This window comes from Diceros bicornis, chromosome 20 (genome assembly GCF_020826845.1).
Source record: "Diceros bicornis minor isolate mBicDic1 chromosome 20, mDicBic1.mat.cur, whole genome shotgun sequence".
Classification (NCBI taxonomy): domain Eukaryota; kingdom Metazoa; phylum Chordata; class Mammalia; order Perissodactyla; family Rhinocerotidae; genus Diceros; species Diceros bicornis.
This window is the reverse complement of record NC_080759.1, coordinates 3,075,049-3,083,774: the sequence shown is the minus strand read 5'-3', so window position 1 is coordinate 3,083,774 and position 8,726 is coordinate 3,075,049.

Below are 8,726 nucleotides of genomic sequence, written 5' to 3'. Positions count from 1 at the left end.
TTTCACTGATTAAAAGTAAGAGAGAGTAAAACCCTTGAGTGGCCGTTCATACAAGTCCTCATTTAGACAACAAATGATGATGCTGCCTTTGCAGGGTCCAGTCACTGTGGCCTTTACACCGTGTCACTGGGCAAGCAGTGCCTGTAACACCAGAAATGCCAGAGGAGATGCTTTTGGTAAACAGGTGGGGGTTGTGTTTGCCGAGTTTCTTTTACTTTTTTAAATCTTTGCTTGAATGCCTACCTGTGTTGGGTTAACAGTTAATGTAATAAATAATTATTGGGTTGAATTTATTTTATTGTTAACTTTCGGTGATTATCTATCTGTTCTAAGATTAGGCAAGGAGAAATAATTCTTGTTCCTCATAGTAACAGTACTACTTCTATGAATTAACAGATTAATGCAGTATTAGATTAGGAGTTAGTTTCTGAGATTGAAATTAAGATAAGTATATTGTTGCACCTGAAGGCTTTCTTAATTGGTGGCTGAATTTAGGCCAACTAGTGTATTGTTTGTACTCCCTCTCTAAGGAAGCTTGTATCCTGTATTTAAAAGGCTGTACCTCTTTAGGGCTGAGTCTGGGGAAGACAGGAGGCTGGACAAGTGTGGAGCTGGCTCTGGCCCAGAGGGATGAGCAAGAGACACAGGACACCTGCTGCCACACACAGCCACAGCAGACATCACCAATCAGTCACGACATGCTGGGCTGCAGAGCCCAGAGAGCCCACCAGTCCTCAACAAGTTGCACACGGAAGCCACTCCCGGGCAGAGCAGGGGGCAGTGATGAACCCATTTGCCATCCCAGCTCCCCTAAGACGTGCTCCAGGCCTCCTTTCCCCACTTACTCCGCCAGCTCCTCACTGTCCTCGGGACTCAGGCCTTCAAGGCCCGCCAGCAGGCTGCTCCAGCACTTCTCCTTCCTCACCATCGCCTCCCCTCTCTGCTCCCACTCTAGTTCCAGGGCAAGTTACCTGTGGCTCCTGAGTGCTGCTCTTTGGCCTGGAAGGGCCTTCCTTCACGCCATCCACCCTGTGCATGCCTACTTACCCTTCAAGACTCGACTCCAGTGATGCCTCCTCAGGAAGCCCTCCCTGACGCTCCATCTCCCTAGGCCTGCTCTGGGCCACCACTCTGCCTCCTGCCCACGTCTGTCACTGCCTGGAACCTTGCTGGGTCCCATTCTCTGGTCTTCACGTGTACCCCAGCCCCTCAGGTGGGAAGGAAATTCTTAGGCTCAGGGCAATGGAGCAGATTCCTGGACTGTGGTGACACTGCCCACCCCAGGAGAGGTCATTCTTTGGGCCTCTTCCAGCTTTGGCCCATTGCAGCTCAGCTGGAGCCAGGACACAGGGAGGCTGGCTCTGGGCCCAGCAGATCACAGCGTCGGCTTAGGGAAAAGTTACAGGGGGCCACGCAGAGGGGCTCGGGACAAAACTCCAAGTCGATGATACCCTTGCTAAGGGCAGCAGGGGCCAAAGGCAGCTGCACAGGCCACAGGAAGTGCTGGCGAGCTTTTCGTCTGCTCAGAGAGTCCCAGGGCTGGATAGAAGGAACTCAGGAGGCCCATCTGAGGTGGAGGTCACCTTGGGGGCATGCAAGCAGAAGCTGAGGGTCCCACAGCAAGTGGAATCTGAAGAGGTGACCCTGAAACTCCTTGCGGCACTAACGTCTCTGAGTTGGAAGTCAGTCCCCTCAGCCACAGCCTCTAGCTGCCCCCTGACAGGGCTGTGCGTGAGTGGAGGCTGAGGGTGAAGGCAACCTCCTACCCGTGAGAACCGCTGTGATCACGGCCTCCCACAAGGGGCTAAGGATGATGAGCAAGGGACAGAGGGACTGACCCACATGACTTCCCCTCGGATGCTGAACATGCTTGTGATTCACCAGGCCAATCAGTATCTGTCCTTCTCCTCCACTCCTCTCTCCCCAAAAGGACCTGTCACTGTTTACTATGACATCCACAGACACATCAAGGGCATCTGGGAAGAATCATGTGTACATCTGGAGAGAAGGGAACTGTGAAAACCAGTAATATCTGCATCCATGTGTGCAGATACCGACATCCACATACAGCTGTCACATTCCTCCAGCAGCCCTGGAATACTCCACAATCATGCTGGCAGGTTTTGGCACATAGTAGCCAAACGAACTGGTGGTGTCCCCAAGTGCCACCACTGCTGGGGTCTACCTTGAGATTTGGGGGAGGCAGGGTGTCATGCCCCATCTCACAAAAGTCTGGCTGGTGTCCAGGAGGTTCTCACAGCCTTCGACAATCATGCCCTCCATGGCTATGTTTTCCTGGATGCTCTTTTTCTTGTTTACTTCGTTGTACATTATCCTGTCGGGACAGAAAATGTCAGAGACAGGCTGCCCCCGTCTCTCAGGGAGAAGGGAATGCCGGGCCTCTGGCCAGACCTAGGAAGAAGGCCTGGCACCCAGGATTCTCAGGTGGAGCCTGTGGTCACAAAGGGGGAGAGAGCATGCATATTGAATGCCCGCTCTGCCGGGCACTCTAGGGGCATGGTATTACATCATCCTTCTCATAGCCCAAGGAGACAGGTGTTGGAAATGGAAATGGAGATTAACAGCTAGAAAGCAGGTCTGATTTAAAAGTTTGAACCACGTGGAACTGAGACGGCAAAACTGGGAGGACAGGAGTATAGGAAACAACCTTTCTTCTTTACTCTGCCCCCCACACCACTACTGGCCTTATCTCCATCCATAGAACTCCACCCACCCATCCTTCCTCAGGGCCTTTGCATTTACTGTCTCCACCCCTCCCCCAATGCATGTTATATAGCTGCTTCCTTAATGTTCAGGTCCTGGAATGGCTTAGTTTTGGAGCACCTGGCAATCCAGCTGGCTCAATGAAAGTCTGACTCCCGTAGGCTCCAGCATGTTTGGTGGGAGCAAGACACACCTTGTCCCTTAATGTGAGAATAAGGACAACTCTCCTATTTGTCCTGTTATGACTGCCGCAACACCCCTCCTCCAGGAGGTGGCGCCATTTAACTGCTTTTTAAAAATAGCATTGGCGGTGGGGCCGGCCCCGTGGCTTAGCGGTTAAGTGTGCACGCTCCGTTACTGGCGGCCCTGGTTCGGATCCCGGGCGCGCACCGACAAGCTGCTTCTCCGGCCATGCTGAGGCCACATCCCACATACAGCAACTAGAAGGATGTGAAACTATGACACACAACTATCTACTGGGGCTTTGGGGAAAAAAGGAGGAGGATTGGCAATAGATGTTAGCTCAGAGCCGGTCTTCCTCAGCCAAAAAAAAAAAAAAAAGGATTAGCGTGGATGTTAGCTCAGGGCTGATCTTCCTCACACACAAAAAAATAGCATTGGTGGGAAAAGAGGCCTGTGAGTTGCCAACTTTGCTAAGAGCCTTGGTGGGTTTTCAGGAGTCTTAGGAAGATAGTAATTTTGTGGGGATGAGCATCTGGAGAAAGTACCCCACTTACTCCAAGAAAAGCACAAATGTCTTATTTGTCTGCTGATGCCTCAAATTCTACAACCACGACCAGATCACCAAGAGGGCTGCTTAATATGCATGGCTTCCAAAGTTCTCTAGTAGACACTGTCCAATTTAACCCTCCCAGCAAAGAGAGATGACACTGGTCGAGCTGGATCGGTGATTAACGAACTCAGTGATGAGCCAATTACTGGGCCCCTCTGACCCTCAGTGTGCTCACCTGTAGAATGTCAGAGTGAGGATGGAAAAGAATGCATTTCACGTGCTGACCTCAGGCCCAGCACACACGGCAGGTGCTTGAGTAAAGGGCCGTGATCACTGTTGCTAGTATCACTGGTTGCAAAGGTGTTATTATCCAACTATTATTACCCGTTGTTTTCTGGCTATCAGACTGTGGCATGGAGACGGGGTCTCTTCCTTAGGATCCTTAGTCCCTCCCTCCCAGCAATGCTCTTCTCAGCAGCCCAGTCCCTAGCCCTCTTCTGGAAGGGTCGGGGCACAGGGAGGCACCATTCAAGGATATGCTAGTTCCCTGGATAGGGATTCATTTTTGGAAGTTAGCAAAGGTAAGCAGAACCATTTCTTTTGACGATGGTGGAGATTTTTCTGAGGAGGGCTGTATTTGCTACAAACAAGGGGGCGATCCCACAGTAGCAACACTAGTTTCACTGTTAGAGAAGTGCCAGCTGCAGCTGCTCAGGACTCCTGCCAGCCCCGGCTGGGTTTTGTGCTGAGAGCCACACCATCCACACAGCTGGGGAGGAGTTCCCAGGGCCGCAGTCTGCCGGGGCAGCTGGAATTGACAACCTGGGTTACAGTGAGCCCAAGAGATGAGGTTCAGGAGAAAAAGAGGGACAAAGGCCAGAGGTAGGAGAGAGTCAGCCCCAGGGGAGGAGTGTTTCTGAGCACAGTCAGGGAGGGTTTGTTATCTGATGGCTTCCTGCAGGGCTGGGAGCTTTCCTCAGTCCCCCAAGGGAGGGAGAGAGGAGGATGAAAGGGCTGCTGTCAGGGCTATAGGAAAACCCTCTTCTGTGCCACTAGGGCTGTGTTCAGGCCAGATGCAGCTGATCAGGTGATCAGATGAGTAGGCTTCGGGAAAGGGGATCGGGATCTTAGGATAAATGCCTTGGCACTCATGTGCCTTCCTTGCTATGGCCCGCACCGGTACAGGGCATCCCACAGGGATGAGGAGCCTCGTTGGAGTCCCAAGTATTCTCCTTGGGGAAGTGTGCAGGATTTGGCTCCTTGGGTCATGAGAGGACTGGGGGCTCCACCCCACAATGGTTTTTGTTAGTCTACAAACACACTCTGATTACATCTGCTCCCTGAATGAACCCCCACTCCGGGGCCTGTGCCCTGCCCTAGTCCAGCCTGGTCCTCCCTCTGCCCAGCTGGGAGACGTGGCCCTACCGGCTGCCTTTTGCTGGACTCGGGAAGCCATTTAGGGCACTGAGTGGTTGGCAGGGCTGGGTACTGGACCCTACATGCTGCAGACCGACCCTCCTTTGCAGATTCTGGCAGCCCATCGTTGAGTACAAGGCTGCTCATCATATCTTAGCCTCCATAATGTGCAGACCCCAGGGCTCAGCTCTTGGTACGCACCTCGTTCCTGCCTAAACCTACTCCCTTGGTGATCTCACCAGTCTTGTGACTTTAAATACCATCTCTGAGCTGATGGCTCCTGAATGGCTCACTCCCTTACACTTCAGACTCAAACGCCCTCCTCCATCTTGTCCCCTCCACCACTGTTGTCCATCTCAAGCTCAACATGCCCCTAGTCAAGATCCAGTGAAGCAAGAAAGATTTCCCCTCCACACCTGCCCATCCTGCCAGTTTTTCCATCTTGGTTAGCAGCAACTCCAACCTTCTGCTTGCTCAGCCAAAAACTGTCGAATCACTCTTGCCTCCCATCTTCTCTCTCCCCACATCTAATGCATCAGAAACTCCTGTTGGTTCCATCTTCAAAACACACCTCGAATCTGAACCTCCTCCTCACCTCCACTGCCACCACCTGGTGCAGGCCACCGTCAACTGCTGCCTGGGCTGTTGTAGGAGCCTCCTCCCTGGTCCCTCTGCTTCTGCCCTGGCAGAGGAAGGATCCCCCTGGGCTTTGGAGACTGAATGAGGGGCAGCGGAGGGGCCTTGACCAGAGGGCTGGGGCCTCTGACACTGGAAAAGTCAGGTGTTTGTCCATCCATGACACTGCCTGCTGTGACTGCACCCTTGGGCACATGAAGGCCCATCAGCCAGGACCCCCTCTGGGGCTCCTATACCACAGGTTGTGAGACACTGACACTGGAGAACAGGGGAAGTTGGCAGAGTGCCTGCGAGTCCCTGGGCGGATCCCTGCTCTGGCAGATGGGCCCACGTGAGTGCCCAGGGCCCTTCCTCGAACCCCATCTGTGCCAGGGACAGCACACCACCCACACCATCCCACCAACTGCCCCCTGAGCTTGAGCTGTGAAAAACTCAGATTGCTCCGGAGACCCTGTTTCCAGGTGGGGCAAGCTGGGGGTGCCCCAACACCCACCCCTTGGGATCCTAACCTGAACATGATATTTTAGCATCTGGGGCTCAGGAAACTCCTGCTGGGGAGCATCCTTAGCCCTGGCCTTTCCACTGATGGGGGCACCCCGGAGCCGGGCTTACCCAGACAGCTCCCCCAGTTTAGCCCTGGCATCGTCCAGTCTGTTGGCTCTATGTGCTCGTGAAAAGTGGGCCAGGAGCTCGTGCAGTGTCAGAATGTGCCTGGGAATCTGCGGCAGGGAGAGGCAGGGGGATAGGGACAGAGGCAAGGAGAGAGACAGTGATGAAGTAAGTCAGAGAGAAAACAGCAATGTAGAGAGGGAGAGAGAGTGACCAAGTGGACGGAGAATGGTTCTCTCAGCAACCAGCACTCCCATGAGCAGGGATGAGGACGGACACCCACAGCACTTCTGATCTCAGACTCTAATGTGGAGGATCTTCCAGGGTCTTGTTTGAGGCAAGAGCCCAGATCTTGATGCTCTAAGCCAGCAGGAGAAAGGGCCTGGAGGTGGGCTCAGGACCAGGAGCTCCCCCTCACCTTCCCACACTGCATGCTCTGTGGAGCTGGACAGCCCTGCGGTCCGCTGGGTCAAGGGCTGGCTCTAACCCCATTCTCCAGGGAGCCCAGAGCTGGGGCCTGTTAGGGTCTGGGCTCTCCCGGCCATGGCTCCATGGTGCCCCCAGCTGTGGCTTGCTCCCAGCTGGGGCCCTCACTGCCATGGACCCCCAGAAGGCTCCCAAGGCATGTGCCCTCAAGGACAGGGCTAGGTGCCAGCTGGAACATGGGGTCAGTGAGGAAGATCTCCAGAACTCTCTCCTTGCAGTCAGTTTGGCCTCAGTGCTTCAGCAGCTTGTCAAAGTCACGTTGCTGTTCTGCTTGCAGTGGGCCAAGATCTGCAGGCTGTACTGGTAGCTGGAGACCAACTCCTGATAGAAATTGACCATGGGCAGCAGGATGTCTAATGGGTCTGCACGAGGAGTGGCTCCACAAGCCCTTGGTCACCCAACCCCACCCACAGAGGTTGAGACATAGTTCAGAGCTCCCACCCAGAGACACCCTTGCCTTTGAGGATGACTCTGGCACCACTGCCCTATCCAGGGCCAGATAGTTGGCCTCAGGCATCAGGACACCATCAGAGTCACAGATCTTTATAGACATGGGGCCCCATCTTGTCTGACACCTGTGTATTGGAAGGTCGGAGAGGGCTGTTGCGGGTGCTGTGGTGTGCCTCGCCGCCTGAAGGGTCTGAAGGGCTACCCAGCTCCGGAGTTTTGGGGGTTCAGCTGAGGCCTCTGTGGTCACTGAATTGCAGCTCCACATCCCCCTCAGCCCTGGCTCCCCCAAGAGGCCTCCCTCCCAGAGTGCCCCACCAGTGACAGAAGTGACCCATCCGAGGTCATAAGGTGAGTCAGTAGCTGGCCTGGAACCAGGTCTCCTGAGTCCTCCATTCCAGGGCTTCCCTCCACAAGACATGCCCTCCCAAGTCACGTCCCTTCAGCTGTCTGTCCCTTTATCCATTTGTCCCTGTCCTTCCACACCTCCCCAGGCTCAGCAACTTGGGTCTGCTGCTGGCCTGCTCTGTCCCAACCTCTTGGAAACACAATACCCTGCCTTCCAGCTCCCAAAAGCCCAGCCAATCTCCCCAAACCTGCCCTTCAGTACTTGATTGGCAGGGATGGGTCCACTGAAACCTCTGCTTATAAACTCCATTAAAGAAAAACATGCCTCCTTTGCAATAAACTCTAAGTGGGAGCTTACACAGGGCATTCCACTACCCATGGGACGGCACCATCACCCACGCAACTACAGGAAGTGCAGACCTCGTCTTTCTAGGGCCGCTTCCCATTGTGACCTTGGGGGAAAAGCGGGGCTCTCTGACTTAGGGAAGTGAACAAGAAAATGTCACACTCAGTGTGGGAGAGGCGGGATGCAGGTGGTCCTACTGTGCAGCCCTCGGGGCCGTCAGGGCGGTGCAGTCAGTTCAGAGAGCAGTGACGCAGGGTGGAAGGAATGGGAGCCTTGACCGTGCTTCTACCTTTTGTTTCAGTCATTCTACTTTTAGAAACCTGTCCCAAGGAGACGTTCTCTCATATGAACATTTCAGTTGCAGAGATGAGTGTTTCTAGTAACAAAAATTTGCAACAACTTTAAGAGCCAATGATGGGAGATGGCTGCATGGATGACGGCATGCTCACAGGTACTGGAGGATCATACAGCCATCAAAAAGCATACTTTCAGCATGAGAAAACACTTGTGCTATAATGTTAAGTAAAAAAACAAACATATCAAGATTCAAATTCAACATTCATATATGTGATATTATGTAAATAAAGCGGGGGGAACATCCCAAGGTCTGTGCATAGAAAAAAATTTGAAGAAAACACAACAAAGTGTTTACAGTGGTTATCTTTGGGAAGGAGAACTATGGTTGGTATAGCTTTGAACATTTTCTGATTCTCTAGATTGTCAAATTTTCTCAAATGGGTTCATATATATAATTTTTAAAAGGGAAAAGTAGATAAGGAACTAAAAATATATCACTTCCTCCTAGAAAAACAGCTTTTGCCAACTTGTCTTTCCTCTTCTGCTCCCTCTGAGGGATTCTGTGTGTTTTAAGGTGTGTTTTACACCCCGGGAGGATGGAAGTGCTGCCAGCCTGGAGGAGTGGGCCCTGGAGAGGGACTTCTCAGGTGGATTTTGGTGCAGGTGGGGCTGGGGACCTCTGCC